The sequence below is a fragment of the Armigeres subalbatus genome, chromosome 2 (assembly GCF_024139115.2).
Source record: "Armigeres subalbatus isolate Guangzhou_Male chromosome 2, GZ_Asu_2, whole genome shotgun sequence".
NCBI classification, from domain to species: domain Eukaryota; kingdom Metazoa; phylum Arthropoda; class Insecta; order Diptera; family Culicidae; genus Armigeres; species Armigeres subalbatus.
This window is the reverse complement of record NC_085140.1, coordinates 424,111,849-424,129,008: the sequence shown is the minus strand read 5'-3', so window position 1 is coordinate 424,129,008 and position 17,160 is coordinate 424,111,849. Positions and strand designations below refer to the sequence as shown.

General features: G+C 37.5%; 1 protein-coding gene across 10 annotated transcripts in view; it reads left to right on the top strand.

The window, feature by feature from the left end:
• The window catches only part of LOC134213482 (uncharacterized), a 69,240-nt gene that overhangs the window by 31,613 nt on the left and 20,467 nt on the right, over positions 1–17,160 (top strand). The window lies entirely within an intron of this gene.

Here is a 17,160-nt window from a genome sequence, read left to right as displayed (position 1 = left end):
ACCTCTCTATTGCGTTCCGCATTCTACTTTAAAGTCACAATTGCATCTTATAGTTCAGTTTTAAATAGCTGCATCGTAATTTTTTGAGTAAGCACACACGATTACGAGCAGTAAAAACTGAGTACAGGCTTCATTCGATTTTGATAATATGTTCGGTACGCTTATGTTACCAAAATCGAATGCTTTTTCATAATACTTCACATTTTTTTCATTTATGATGAAACTCTTTTAAGCGGATTCTAAAATCTAAGCGTTTTTTTTTGGATTATATCAGTTTTTTACGCGGATTATGAGACTTTGCGGCTTATAAACAATTAAAAAAAATGTTTGGGCAAAATCGAATGACTTTGTTGCCAAAACTTATTGTTGTAAAAATCGAATGGAGTCTTAAGGCTCAAGGCTCCATCACAATGTTTTGAAAATCAATGACTGTATCACTTGTTTGTAATAGTGATGCAATTGGTACGGAAAAGTGCGGTAGCGATAAATAAATGTTGTTTACAACTGGAGTGGGTGGAAATGGGGTGGTAAATATATGCCAGCTGATGCGTAATGTTGCCAGACTTGACGAAATGTTTATTTTATATCATAACACATGTTCACGGTGTATCAAATATATGGGTAGATATCGGTTTAATTTTTTTTATTGTACGTGGATCTCCCTATTGGACCCGACCGTTCGAAATAGTCGCTCCTTGAACGGTCGTTGGAATCGCCGTTTTCACCTTCACACCAGTTTTCATAGTAAAATCTGTCAAAACTGACAAGTCTGCCACGTGTTTTTTGCTGTTTCCCTCGGACTTCTCTTTCTTTTTCCGATGTTTTGACATCTGTTTTGATAGACAAGGAGCAAAAAACAAGGTAATCTACCGAACATTTATTGAGTTTGGCAAACCGTGCTGCAAAAGGGAACGTTTGAAATAGGCAAGTGAACCGACCTTCGAATCCATTGGTCAAGTAAATCCACAATATTCACCACTTGGAATGTAACAGAAGCTTACATCCCAACAAACAACGACAAGCTACAAATAAGCATCTAAGCCAAATTATTGTTTATTTGCAATCTTCATAGCTGAATAAAATGGACGCTGAATAATTCGCTAGACAGATTTCATCTCAGCATTTGATCCAACTAATATTCGACTTGGCCTATTTATTTGTCTACCACATTTATTTGAGGTCGAACTAACGTTTTAGTATTATCACATTTAAGCACATTGGGGAAATTCATCAATGTGCTGAACTAATGATTTTCAAAATTCTCTGTTCGACTATGATGTGATGCTCTAAAAGGGTGGTCGAATTGAGTTTGAATAGTAGATTAATAAACGAGCATTAGACATCCTTCTTAACCGTTGTACTTCTTAACCATTAGATTTCACCTTTACCTGATCTATCGCACAGTGGGAGAAAACATGATAATAGTTTATGCTTTTTCCGTTTGAAAGAAAATCGTGATGGCTTGAATTGATAATATTTGGATAAGAAAATAATAATTTATTTTCAAGACATTGCTGGATTCATTCACACTCAGGCTTTTTATATTCGTGGGGCAATGCATAATTGTTTCGTGATACATAATTAATTCCTGATCTAGGATAAAGCTGTTGGACAGTATAACGAACAAAGTTGCTGGTGCAATGAAGAACATTCAGGCAGTTGTTGTAAAGTTGAGAAGGAAACGAACACAAACAAATTTGTAAAAAAATCGACCATATTGCATGTCTGTTACAGATTTCCTATATACTAGTTGTTTTTCTATATGTAAATAAATGTCGATATGTGTAGTTATTTACTCGCTGCATGTGTGGTATTGATGGCAGAATAATATCGCAACCGGTTATTCAGAGTATCTGAGAAAGGTCGCATAAATTCATTTAATTTTCATAAACCCCATCATTGGATACGAATTTTATTTCATCGTTTTGACATTATTTTCTTATATTTTTCCCAGTGTTGAATGGTTATGACTGGCTGAACAATGGTTGATATAAAGATCTTGTACAGTTATTAACAAACTGTAGTTTGACAGATTGACTTGTTGATTAAGAGTCCAATTATGATTCATATTCAGCCATACGATTATTTATGTTTTGCATTGAGTAAGCCATAACTTACAAATCAAGGATGGCGTGGATGGCAACGTTACCGGCGGATGATCAAATGTCAGCAGTTCGAGACCCGATTTAGGAAAATTTTAATATGATTATATAAAAATAGCAATTGCAATACGTTTAATTGAAATCTTGATCATGTAACTCTCAATGCGTTATTATTTTCGAAGAATTGATATGTAGCTGAATTAGGGCTAAGTAAAATGCTTATTGAAGGTTTAACGAATAAGATAATAAAGATGTTTTTCAAAATGAGATGTTGTAGCTGTATAACTTCTCCAAAATTGTGTGAACAACGCCTGAACAGAAGTTGCGATAAGAAATTGTACAGACATAATTCAACACAGTGCTGAACTGAATCATCACACTGATGTTAGTTAAACTAGTGAATGTTTGTTGGGATAGCATATTTAAATATTTATTTGTGGTTTTATTATTCAATCCGACAAACATCAATGTTTTTTTCCAATAAATAAATCTGGCAACGATGAAGAGATGATTATTTTCTTGTGTATGCACATCTTTGTTTGCGTGTTGGCTGGCGTATACGTTGTATTGTTCGGAATGAATGCAGTTGCATCGCGTAGATTTTGTACTCACCATTCCACTTATTGCGCTAGTGAATTTGAGTCTTCCGCATTTTATTGCATTCACAATACGATCGTCAAATTTGTCTCTCACTTCGATTTTTGGAAAGCAGTTTTCGACAGTTTTTGGGCGTGAAGTGAATTAATTGGTAGTCAAGGTTGAAGAAAAATGTGAACCTCAGGTAGTGAATATGTTTTAGGAGTAATAAAATCAAGGAAAGAATGTGTTTTCCATCAAGTGAAAAAACAAGTGAGTGTGTATGTGTTTGATTCGAACGATCGAACATTAGTATGCGTTCGATGAACATAAGAATATCGGCTTAGGAAAAACGCAGTTTTCAGCGTTTTTCCAGCAGTTCCTCAGTAATTGCTAGTTTTGGTAAGTGGAAAATTAATGTGGAAATGCCATGAATATATTATGATGGAGGGTAAGTCCGTAAAAAGCCCCAAAATGTTGAATTTAGTTCAAAACTTTATTAGTATTAGTGCGGATTCGAATGAAATCATCGTCATTACCGGATTGATTACGGTTTATAGAGCCTTAAGTAAGAAATGAGTATTGGGAAGTAACATGCGAAAAAGAAGAAAAAAATTCAGAATAATCCACCTAGCAGTGATGATGCCTTTGTCGTGCATTATAAAATACTAGTTTATTTGTGGACGCAGTAGCGCCCATGGCAAGTGTTTTTTTGCAATATAAACGATTCATTAATCCATGCATTAAAAAAAATCAAAATGTTCAACGTCTGTTGTCTGTGATTTTTTTCATAAAATTCTGTGTCTGGTTGTCTAAGGTTGTCACTGGTTTTATTTTCTGCATCTGATAGTAAAAAAAAGAATTAAAGCGTCAAATATTTTATTTTTTCTAAGAATTTCCCCGCGTGCTGCGTCTGGTTGGCTAGTCACCGGTCAGACAAACAGGGCTATTATATATAGTATATTGAAAAAATCACATTAGGAAGGTGAAAAAAAATCTTTAGGGGAATAGATCACATTTTTTCAATCATTTTGCATGTTTTTGCATTGATTCCACCATTTTTGAAAAAAAAAAAACGTTTTTAATTTTTTTTTTCCAAAACAATGATTTTTCGATAATTCCGAAATCCATTGTCCGATCGAGTCATCTTTCAATAGCAAACAATGGGACCGCAATCCCCGTCGAATACAACTTGTTGCGAGTAAATCGGATAATGCTCTAAGTTCCAAAAAAGTTTCCGTTTCTATCCCATACCTTGAAATTGATTTTTTTCTCCTTTATTTAAGTGACCTTGAAATTGACTATTCTAGTAGTAACTGCTTGAATTGGAAATGAACGGAAAAGCTCGTTTCCTATATCCAATTAGAATTCCATCAATTGCTATCCCCTATCACATTAGCTGGACAACTCGTTAAAAAAACCCAAAAATTCCAATAAAATTCCGCTTGAACTCGTGGCAAGTGCAAAGGTATATTCGGCTTGCAGTGGGCGAGTGATAGCACCACCATTTCTTTCCCATTCCCTGCATTCCCAAGCAACCAAAAGTTCGGATAACAGTACATTTCTGGCTTAATCAGCACCAAGAGGGATCCTCTGAATAGAATTCTACTCAGCTCAGTTTTCAAGTAGTTAACCGTTCACGATGTACTGTAAGAACTATTTTCATTTTTTTTTCAATGATTGTTTGCTAGAACGTAGATGCTGTTCTTATTTAGGATGCGAGACTCCACGTGAAGATGCGCCTACCACAAGTATTGAACTCCAGTCATCCTCTTATAATCCGAGATGCGTACCACTGCTCCATACGACTGACATGTAAAGAGGCAAACTTCATGAGTTGATTTCTTTTTTTGAACCTTTTTTTTGAGTCGGAACTAATAGTTAAAAAAAAGCTATTATAATTTTACAAAAAAATATGTGTATTCAATAAGAAGTGTGTGGATGATGAAAATCATTAGGACGACTTTTGCTCAACTAACAGAGCCACGGCGGGCAAACAAAAAAGCTATTGTTTCTAATCCTTGATAAAGATGTTAAATACATCGAAACGTCGGACATTGAAACTAAATAGTTTTTCGAGACTGCAACCCCGAAAGACACTTTACTATATTCCGAACTTCTAACAAGAAGTTTAGTTCGAGTACTAACCGAACTTCTAATCAGCTTGAAAAATCAATATTATTACGAACTTTAAAGTAGCAACTTTGATGTTCATATGAAGAGGAAAAAGCAACTTTTTCTTTTGAAATTTCAAGTTCATTAATATTAATAAATTGAGAGTTAAGTTCGGTTTATTAGAGCTATATTTGAACTAAATGTGAACTTCTTAGTTCAATCGTCAAGTCTAATTTGAACCTTTGGTTGCTTGGGTTGACTTGCATTTTGACGTTGCAGGTGCCAGTTTGACCTAATAAATGAGATCACCAGTACTTGTACATTGAAGATGAGTGCTAGTCCCAAGCAAACATCTGTTGGTTCTCTGTGCAAGAACAGTTGATCTGGTCATAATGGAGAAGCAACTACGGGCAGTCAATCAAGTTCAAGCAAGCTCAAGCTCAAGCTAATGCTCTAAGTTCCAATAAGTGTGTCTACAAAATTTGTACACATACACACACACATACAGACATCGCCTCAGTTCGTCGATTGGTCTCCGGGCCTTCTATCAAAAGTTCGTTTTTGGAGCAATCATATAGCCTTTCGGTTCAACTTTGTTTTTCGAGAAAGGCAAAAAGATAGAAGAAGAAAAGAAGAAAAAGAAAGACGGAGGAGAAAGAAAGAATAAAGAAAAAAGGAAGAAGAAAAATAATGAGAAAGAAGAAATGTAATAAGAAAGAAGGAATGATAATAACGAAAGAAGCAGAAAAGAAAAGTAGAAAATAAGTAAGGAAATAAAAGAAGAAGGAAAAAGAAGAAAGCAGAAGAAAGACAAAAAAAAAGAAAAAAAGAAGGAAAAAAAAGAAAAAAGAATGAGGAAAAAAAGAAAGAAGAAGATGGAAGAAGAAGAAAAGAGAAGGAGAACGTAATAAAGAAGAAGAAGGGAGACAAAGAAGAAAAGACTAACGAAGAAAAAAGCATGATAAAAACAGGAAGAAGAAGAAGGAAGAGGAAAGAAGGCAAGAAGAAGAAAATGAGGCAAAAGAAAAAAAGAAGGAAGATGAAAAAAATGAAGAGAAAAAAGAAATGTAAAAGGATGATGTAGGCAGAAAAATACAATAAGATGGAAGATGAGTATAAATATTCAATAGGAAGAAGAGGTCAAAAAAGGAAGAAGAGGGAAGAAGAATAAAGAAGTAGCGAGAAAGTATAAAGAAAAATAGAAGAACAAAAAAAAGGAAGGAGAAAGAAGGTCTAAGAAGAAGGACGGGAGAAGAAGAAGAAGGACGGGTAGAGAAGGAAGGACTTAGAGACGAGCCAGGTTCAAACTGAAAGTATCTATGATGAAGATTCATAAAAAGAAAGATAGAAGAAGAATAACAAGCAAGAAGGAAGAAGAAAAATAACGAAGAAGAATTAAAGATGAGGAAGAAGAAATGAAGAAGGAAGCTATAAGAATGAAAAAAGAACAAAGACGAGGAAGAAAGAAGAAGAAAAGGAAGGAAGGAGGAAAAAGGAAGAAAGATTAAGAAGGGAATAAGGAAGAAAGAAGAAAGGAAAAGGAAGAATTAAGAAGAAAATGTAGTGGTAAGTCTTTTTTTGTCATGTTCTTTCATTTTCATTCTCTTATACTTCATCCTTCATTGTTCCTTATTCCCTTTCCCTTCTTCCGTTTTTCTTGTTTCCCCAAACGACCCGTTTGATAAAAAATAATAATGGTGATCGGTAAACTAGCCTGACACTTGCCACACACATGTGCTTCAAGGATATAACTGAGGAAAGATTTTGAAAATAGCAGGTATCTGTTGATGAACACCTGCAGCCGTTGAGTTTTCTACACTTTTCACTAGCTTACAGCAGTGCACATGCCAATAAAAATAAATTTTAGGATTTTGTAAATGTTAGGAAATTTGAGTCGCCTAACCCTTGTCTACAGGTTTATTATATACAGCAGCGGTTCTCAATCTTTTTCTTCATAGGTATCCCTTCAGACCTTTGCATAGCTGAAGGTACCCCCTAGTTTTTTGTTGCTGTTCTTACAATCTCACATGTAAATTTGGTTTCAATCAATTAATCCCAGGCTTTCAATGAAAAATCGAGGATTTATGTATTTTGATTTAGCACTTCAAATTTAAATCTTAAATAGTTGTTTGTTGTTTGATCTTTTCGAAAAACAAAATATTTGCAAAATCATGGTAACCCGATTAAATCATGTTTGCTGAAACTTGACGGTGCCCCCACCTTGAGAAATAAACAAAAAATGTTGAAAAAAATTAGTGTGTAAACTGCTAAGCGGCATCGCCTCAGCAGAGATGTAATGTCAATGAAGTAGAAAAAAAAATTCGTAATTCTGAGAGGATTCCAAAATTCTGAGCATTTTATGTTACATTCAGAATTTGCAAATCCGGGTGAAACTTTGTGAATTCGTTTCCAATCCGGAGATGGCAAGTTCGATTCTTGGTCCGGTTTAGGATGTTTACGGATGGGAAACATACTCGACTCCCTGATTTGCAAACATACTCGACCCCTCGACTTGTCACACTAGATACGTACTCATGCAGCGGCGGGCAAAGAAAAGCTTTCAATTAATAACTGAGGAAATGCTAATAGAATACTAAGTTGAAAAGCAGGCCAAGTTCCAGTTGAAATGTAGAGCCATTTAAGAAGAAGAAGAAGGATGGAACACCTGTTTACTATTCAAATAGGATGAATCATACTCATAAGTATACACTATAATCAGATAAACATTAAAAGATATTTTGAATCTCGCACTGATCCCGTTCGTTAAAATATCTATTGTTTTGTGATTATTAAAGAAATACTGCCAATTCAACGTTTTCGGGAGAATTATTAACCAAACGTCTAATTCCAAGTGTTTTTTTTTAATTTGGATATCCTGAAATCTTCTGTGTCAAGCTATCTTTCACTCGAACAAACGATAAACTGCCAAATTCTTGCTAAACTGGTTTAGCGCTACATTTTATCACAGATAACGATTTTCGTTTTTGTGTTCTCTTTGGGTTGCTCAATTTCTGGTCGAGATAACTTGCTTTTGAAAATTCCAATATATTCCAATGAATTGCTGACAAGTCTAAAACACGTTTAAATCATTCAAACCATTACGTGTACGTTGCTAATTAATCTAGTTTCAGCATCATTGGAGACTTTCTCTCTGGTTATCTGCTATCAATGAATGTTTCAAATTCACTTCCTCCAATACGTTCAGTGATAAATTTTAATTTATATACCCGCGAATATGGTCATCAACTACCGGCATAACCGGCTTCCTAATTGCAACTAGATTTACTCTACGCTCAGCAAACACTCACTGCACCAGTCGGGTGTGATAAACTTCCGCGCTTCGGCTTGATTCACCATTTTTGCTGCTGTCCGTGGTCCGACGATCATTTCGAAAGGCAGCAAATCAAAAATCTGCGACACCATTCCTGAAATCGTAAATGGTGGTTGCTATTGAATGGTAACCGGCGTAACTGCATCTTTTTTTTTCGCCGGTAAATCTTATACATTAAGATTGCATCATATCATACTGCAGAGTGCAGAGACGAAATGGATTGCATGTGTCGTGTGGGGCGTCTCGCCGCTTGGGAACAGGTGGGAGCCCAAAACGAGTTTGACTGAACTTTATGCTTTCACTTCGGCAGGACCGTTGCATTGGAGTGGCCACTAGCTCTATCGGCTCTTCAGATTATGCTGCTTTTGGCGAACATTTGCTGTGCGTATGATGGGGTCTCTTGAAACGGCTTAAACGTTAGGAACGCTCGAACTCTAAAAATAGCAGGTGGCTTTTGCATTTCGGGTAGTTTTTTTTTTCGTTTTTAACTCTTCGTGATTAAAGGTTATAGACGAGTGACGATAGGAGTAGGTCACTGATCTGTTGAATACGTAACCTGTGACCAACTTGTATCGTATCGTATGTAGAACGTGTGATACTTTTATTTGTAGCGACTAAATAAATTGAACGTTTTTAAACCAATCGTAGCATAACGAACATTTAACAAGGATTAAATGAGACGCAATGTTTTGATAAATTTTGCTCGCTTCTGTTATAAAATTGTTTTGAATATTAAATTTAAAATAAAAATAAATAATTGATGAAATAAATAAAAATAAATAAATGATTTGAAATATTTTATACGCAAATAATTAAAAATAGTTGGATAAACCTAATACTTTAGAAACGAAATTAATTTAGAACTGTATGAATTGGCATTACATTCCCCACTGGGACATTCACTTCCGTTCATTCAGCACTTCCACGGCTGCGAGGTTTCTAAGCCAAGTTATTATTTTTGCATTTGTATATCATGAAGCTAACACGATTATACTTTTATGCCCAGGGAAGTCGAGGAAAATTTTAACCCGAAAATTTCCCAGACCGGACTAGGAATCTTTAATCAAACTTTAATTAAATTGGATGCAATTGTGAAATATGATTCACAACAGCAATTATTTTTTACTGGTATGCAAATGATTATTTTGTCATGTGATAGTGATGGTAACAAGATAGCGATAAGAATATTGCTTTCATTTTCATCGACGTCATATAACAAATTGTTTTGATTATTTTTGCCATTCTTTATTATTGTTTAGTCGAACATTATCAATTGGGAATAAACCAACATTATATAGGGAACCAGAAACAATTATTTGGGTCATTCCGTGTGAAGAAACTGAGAAACATTGCAATCTTGCAATCGACTTTCTTATAATTGAATGTATGAAAACCAAGTAAGGCCTAAAATGGATCTAAGGTAGCGGTTCTCAACCTGGCATTCGCTGGTCTCAAGGGGAACCTATGATAGAGGGCGTAATGGCGAATGTTGTACTTTAAATGCAATTAAACCAAAATGATCAAAAGGCGCAATATTTACCTAGTTATTATGCATGTTGGCTAGATAAGATAAACGAATCATTCAGTTGAACAGATCAGATCTGGCTCTTTCAGTATGATTGGACCTTAGAAAAAGTTTATTAAAGGACATCAAAACCACGGATCATTTTACCATAAGAATCACCCATGGAAGTTTATGTCTGTCTATTCTTGTTCAGCATTCTACGAGACACATATTCTATAAAGTCGTGAGCACCCAAATAAGTCTCAGATTGGTGTGCTAATGCGTGAATCAGGTAGTAGGGTGAGCATAAGGTGCGTCAGAAAGAGTAATATAGACTAATGTAAATAATTTCGCCACGCAAATTTTCAAGATGGCCAAAAAAAACGTATTCTAGAGCACGCATTTTATACTTGCCTAAGATCTCATTATGATCTTCAAAGATAAAATTCAATAAGAAATTTAAATATGTAATTGCAACAAAAAAACTTGATAAAACATATACTGAAGGATCGAACTCAGAACCTTACGATCTGCTGGCGTAAACGCTAACCTTTGCACCAATTGTGATCCGTGACGGTTGTGCACTAATACACGATGATATGACAGATAAATCCCCCCAGAAGTAGTACTGCGAGGTAGTTCCTGGGGGAAACGATGGTGGAGCCCAAGGGAGTTTAGTCGGTATTACCGGTATGGTCGAGTCCGACACTCCAGTACACTTCCGTGCGGTAGTTTGGCAACTACAATGCACGTGTACTGGGTTAGTGTGTAAATGCATTCTCCCTTGTAAAAAAAAAAAAAAAAAATGACAGATAAATCACAGGTAACTTGCTTCATACCGTAGATAATTTAAACACTACAACGAGCTTCCCGACTGTCTTTGCTCTATCTAGAGAGGGTCATTTTCTGGAAAACATCGTTCGCGTTATCTATTGTAACGCGACGTACTCATTCAATGAAGAATCGTACCCCACATGGACTTGGATGTAACTAAAATAAATGACAAGCAAATTATGTCCTCGTCCTGACAACGCGGCTTTGCGATTTGATTAGCCTATTGCGATTGATTTATACGTCAAACGTTGCTCTATATTACTTGACTAATGACTATGCCTATGAACGGTGATCAATGACAAGCCTGCCTGAACAGTATTGTGTCAGATGGAAGTGAACTTCCCCATGGGGTCTCTCCACTCAGCTCGATATGTTAGGTATCAGTCGGACTACCTTTAGAAGAGTTATCCCACTCGCGGTGCCATCTGGCAACCAAAGTCACCCTGGTGTGTTTGCGGGCTTCTCTGGTGCCACGTAGCTCGAAACACTCCTCGTCTTCCCGGATGACCCGTCCGACTGGCATCATGCTCGCAATCACGCAGGCTGCGTCGTTTGATATCGTGCGGTAGGCAGACATTACACTGAGACACAGCAAGCGGTACGTGCTCTCCAGCTTCCGCAGGTAACTGGTTACCCCCAGAGCTCTCGCCCAGGACTGGCGAGAATAGCCTACGTCTACTAGCACACACCTTGGAACTGTTGGACATCATCCTCGATAATGCCGCAACAGCAGTCGAAGCCCTCTTGCACGCATAGTCGACATGGCTGGCGAAGGTCAATTTGCCGTCTATTACCCCAAGGAGCCACAAACTCCGCTTTGATGCGATCGCGACTTGCGGTTGTTGAAGATAACCACCTCTGTCTTATGTTGAGCGAGCTGCAGGCCTCTAGCGCTCATCCAATCCTCAACCGTGCTGATCGCGTGTGCTGCGGTCAGGTCTACCTCGGGAATTAACTCCCCATATACCTGCAAGGTTACGTCATCGGCGAAACCGACGATCTTAACACCAGGAGGGAACTTTAACTTCAGAACCCCGTCATACATAAGGTTCCATTATACCAGGCCCAGTAATGAACCTTGCGGAACTCTTGCGGTAATAGGTACGCTTTTCTGACCGGCATCGGTCTCGTATAATAGTACACGGTTCTGGAAATAGCATTCCAAAATCCGGTACAGGCCCACCGGCTGGCTAAGCCGGTGTTATGAGAGCGCGTTGGCATTCCAGCTTGCGCTGTTGAATGCGTTCTTCACATCAAGTATCACTAACGCACTGTATCGAATACCTCGCCATTTTTGTTGGATCGCTATCTCAGCGGTCTTTGCCACCGAGTTAATGCGTCTAACGTGACCCTACCCTTGCGAAAATCTAACTGATTGCTTGACAGGCCGTTCGAACCATCTGAGGACGGGATCAGCCTGTTGAGGATGATCCTCTCTAGCAACTTGCCCGTCATGTCTTAAGCTTGATCCACTTAGTATTTGGCCGTTTCTTTTCAATTACTGCGGCGCCTCTGGGGGCCGTACCGGGAAGTAAAATACATCACATCGTTGCGGAAGGTTTGTTTAATTTATGGTGAAAGTTTCATCAGTATTGATGCACATGTTCAAAAGTTATCGAAAATGAAACGCGAGAGATGGGAACAAATTTTGCACACTCACGTTGGAAATCCAACATGGTCCGGAGGAAAGATTTCAAAGTATCTAAAATTATCGAAATTGACTGTAAACACTGTCAAACGTTAACGGGAAACACTAATGCTGGATCACGTAGAACGAAACAACCGTAGAGATAGAATATACGGCCAGAAACTACAAGTGAAAGTATGCACAGCAGTTCGGAACAGTTCTGGGATTTCATTGCGTAATTTGGCGAAAAGGTTCCCTGCCGGCGCGAAGGTTTCAAGTCGTATAATGTCAGTAAGCATCCCAACAAGATCCTGAAACAGAACCTGTTTGCCAAACATCGCGCAAGAAAGCTGGTAGAGTAAGTTCTGACGAAATACAACTGATGTATTTTGATGGGCGATGAAATTAATATTAAAATAGACTTTCAATTCCCGGGACACAAGTTTAACCTTGCCAAACGGAATATGCAGGCAAGATTGCCCACAAATTAATGATTTGACAAAGCATCTGCAGTTGTGGAAAGAAAACTAAAGTTTTCATCACTGGAGCGATGATGACGTTATTGGAAAAACTATCAACCCACCAAAATGCCCAAATTTTCGTCCCAACGAAAAATATTAGGCAATTAACAGAGGGAAAAATTAAGAAATGGTGCAAAACAATCAGAAACATCTTATATGGAGAAGTGGTGTGAAAAAAATGGCAGATCAAGTTGACCATTCTACTGTGCAAAAAATAACGAGTGGTATTGAGAGAAAAGTCCGAGAATTCATCCGAAATGCCGATGAATAATTTTTCGATATTTTTTCCTTCAACGTTTAGTAAATTCTCTGTATAATAAGACCTGAACCACCTTTTTATGTACTTTTTCGGCAAAGAAATGTATAATTTCGTGCGGCCAAATACTAAGTAGATCAAGCTTTATAAGTCAAATTGGTCTATGCGCCGATGAGTCGCCCGGCGGCTTCCCGGCCTTCGGCAACAACACCAGTTTCTGTCTTTTCCATTTTTCGTGGCATCTACACTCATCTAGGCATCTCTGCATAGCTAGCTTGAACATGTTCGGGTTCGCTATGATTGCTGCTTTGAGAGCGCTGTTCGGAACTCCATCAGGCATCCGTTCACGTGATATGAGGAAATCCCCTTTCGAATTATTTATCAGACATCCTGATTAAAAACGCTCCCTAGCAGCACACATGTTCCACATAGGTTGAAACTGGATTTAGTCACAATCAAGTTGCTGCAACCAACTTTGTATGGCTTGCGCTGCTCGGGATAACTACGAAATAACTCAAATTAAAATTAAAAGTGACCGTCCCATTGAATAGATAGATAGATGTCTTATCTGTCATATCCAAAGCATAACAGTTCTCATGATAGTATTTTTTTATTCTACGAACTGTCACTTTTAAGTTTAGTTTGAGTTTAATTCGATAAATGGGACGTGGGATGAATAATGGCAAGCATATGGGAAACAAAGGGGGGTCCCGTAGCGTAGTTGACTACACGTTCGCCTTACAAGCGGATGGCCATGGGTTCGATTCCCAGCCCCTTCACCAAACCCTCGTCAGTCGTCGCATTCGCAGACCATACGGTGGCGTTTGGGGTACGCGCCTTACCGTCACGGCTGCCTGATGACGACTGACAACTTGTTATTCTCAGAGGCATTCTTCCAACGTTACCCGGATAAATGGCAATAGAACAATGCAACGATCATTGGATTGACGACACGGACAAATAGACACAATGGACTCACGGTGAGATGGACCAGCAACGACACAACAATGAATAATGGAAAAATCTAAAAATAGATTCTGTATGGATTCTGGCAGCAGAAAACCACAGTAGATCTCGGCACAGTAGCGGTTAAGTAACACAGAGTACCTACCAAATAAAGAAAAGAATAAAAAATAAATAAATATGGGAAACATGCTTGAAGATGAATATTCTTTTATTCTTCAGATACTTAATGGTCAAATATTTAGATTTTTCTTGGAGATGAATTATATTCAGGCTATTGACATCCTATTGTTTAGTCCATCGCCAGATCGTAGCCAGGATGTCGCGGGCTATATATTTTTTTCATACTGTGTTTCAATGATGACAGCGGGCTATATGTCACCAGCTCGATTGTATTAGCTTAGCTTAGCTTTGACTGACATATCTATGGTTGCTACTCCGTGATTGACCAGGATTAGTGAAATGAATGAATCAACTGAACGGTTTACTGGGATTAGTCAATCATTACTGTGCGAGTTTCAGTAAGTAAACGATTTATTTACTACTAGACGAATCTGCCCGATTTTGCTCTGGTTGTTTTTATTTCGACATAATTGTCAATCGTTTAGTTGTTTGCAGGATCGCACTCAGATTGATTTTCTTTAGAACTCATAAAAACGTAGTATTTTTACATTTGTTCAACTTTATCTCAACGAAATGTAGGCTAGATGTACCAGTCGTGACTATAGCAACAGTTGTCGCACTAGTGCTTTATATACCAAATGGCCAATCAAACACCGCAAACCAAGTTCATATCGATAAAGCATATTCATATGATACGATAACACTTTTGATCTCCTCCAAAACAAGCAAAGCATAAATGATTTTTCTTAATTTTTAACATCCTTTGGACCAGTTGTCGCACTAGAGGTCCCAATTTGGCCAATCCCACAAGAAAACAAAGGGATTTGTCAAATAGGAACCAAAATTAAGAGTAGTGCCACAACTGGTGCATGCGTTCCTATTATGGATTAATCAATTTTGAGGATTATAACAAATTTTATTGTGGTTTTCACAGCATAAAACATATTTTTGCAATTCCTGATCATAATACCAGATTCACAGTTCGCTTACTTTTCCATACCAAAGAAATGGGTGCTTTAATGATCATTATGCAACTCAAATGGGTTGCATAATATTCATTATAGCACTCATTTGGGTGCTAAAATGAAAAACTAACATCAGAACAGTATTTACATGACTACATTTTGCTGAATTAGCTTGGGTAAGTGGTCAAATGCGGTAAGACGCGCGGCTACAAAGCAAGACCACGCTGAGGGTGGCTGGGTTCGATTCCCGGTGCCGGTCTAGGAAATTTTCGGATTAAAAAATGATCTCGACTTCCCTGGGCATAAAAGTATCATCGTGTTAGCCTCATGATATACGAATGCAAAAATGGTAACTTGGCTTAGAAACCTCGCAGTTAATAACTGTGGAAGTGCTTAATGAACACTAAGCTGCGAGGCGGCTCTGTCTGTGTGGGGATGTAATGCCAATAAGAAGAAGAAGAAGTGTTCAAATAGTGTATTCTCTGCGTCGCGTAATAAATGAAATAGTTTGATGGACATGACATCAAAAAATTCCAAAGGCGAGTACATCTATCGCCGCACGGCTTATCGAACTATGCAATGTGGCACGGTAACATGGAATCTGATTGTTCTGCAGCAACATAATCTATTGGCAAGAAAGAACATGTGGAGTAAAGTAGAATGTACAATTTTGGTACACATCTATCAAATTTAAGTCCATTTCTCGTCATTGCAAAAAATAGCGTGTGCTACTCGTTGCAAAACTCGATTTTTTCAGCACTCGTAGTATTTATCCAACTCGGCAAACCTCGTTAGATAAACGTACAACTCGTGCTGAAATAATCATCTTTTTTCAACTTATTGCACAAACTACTATTTCAATGGCAGGTTTTCCACGACTATGATTACGCTTTCGTATTAAATTAATCGATGATTTTGATGCTGGCATCAGAAACACGGCTTTAGTAGCTCATCGGTACATACAGAGAAGAGAAGGTGGTTCGGTTCGGGTCCAGTTACGATCTAGGGAATTATCTCGACTTCACCGAGTATAGAGTACGTCGTGCTACCTAACCGAAAATTATGTAAATTTGGTCTAAAAATTTCTCTCTAAAAACTGTGTATTTAATGGTACCTAAGCTGCGAAGCGACAATGTCCCAGTAGAAGGCAGTAATGTCAATATAAAGAAGAAGAGAAATTTCATCGATATCGGTGTCAAATTTTTTAGCCACACGGCGTTTTAACACCTTATCAACCCAATGTAAATTAGATTAGCTCCTTAGCTGATTATTCTGGAAATTTATTTGCTTCAAGATGCACAATACTGGAGAGTTTGCTGAGATGAGATTGTCTTCTTTATATAAGCTCTCTAATACCAAGTAAACTTTAATAAGATTACTAACTTATATTGAGTTATTGTGTTACAGTTGATAACAAGATGCTCGTATCTTCTAAATATAATTGAGATGAAAATACAAAACCTTGTCGTATTGAAGACATTTCTCAAGTGTTAAATAATCATCTATACATAACATTCTAGGTTTCTGAAAAATAGTTTTGATAATTTACAATATCTTTAGATAAGGATTCTGACTCACTCGTATTCATATATAACAACGAGGCAGATGATTTAAATGCGTTGTTGACATATCCAAAATGATTTGCAATAACATTTATTATCCATTCCTAAACAGAAAACAAACTATCCTTTGGAATCATTTCACCAAGATGAATACACTACTAGGTGCTCCAACCTGCTAAGTTTGTGGGAGAGAAGAAGGCGGGGGCGAAAAATTCATTTTCAGTGCAAAACGACAACAAACCGGCTGGCTCTCCCATACTAAAATCCAAGATGGCTGAATCGTGAATTTGGCAGGTTGGAACACCTAGTGGTGTATCCATCTTGCATTTCACTGTCTTTATTATTATTATGACTCAAGAAGCACGAGCCTTGCTAAATAGAAAATGCGCAGTTTACTTTGTCGAAAAATGAATTATCATTCCGTACGCAATACATACACCCAAAATCTAGTATCGCTCGCCACATGAAAACTTCTACACATTCAACGGAGCTTAAAATCCATGATTTTGATTTTTGGTATTGCATCACTTTCGATTTCGCTCAGTAACTCTGTTGAGTGGGTTAATATATACTAATAGTCATTCGCAATTGCACTCCTAAGAGTTCCTAAGTACCTCGGTGAACCCAATTACGCATGCACTTACTCGACTAGAATCAGAGCAACTTTCCCTTTATCGAGCG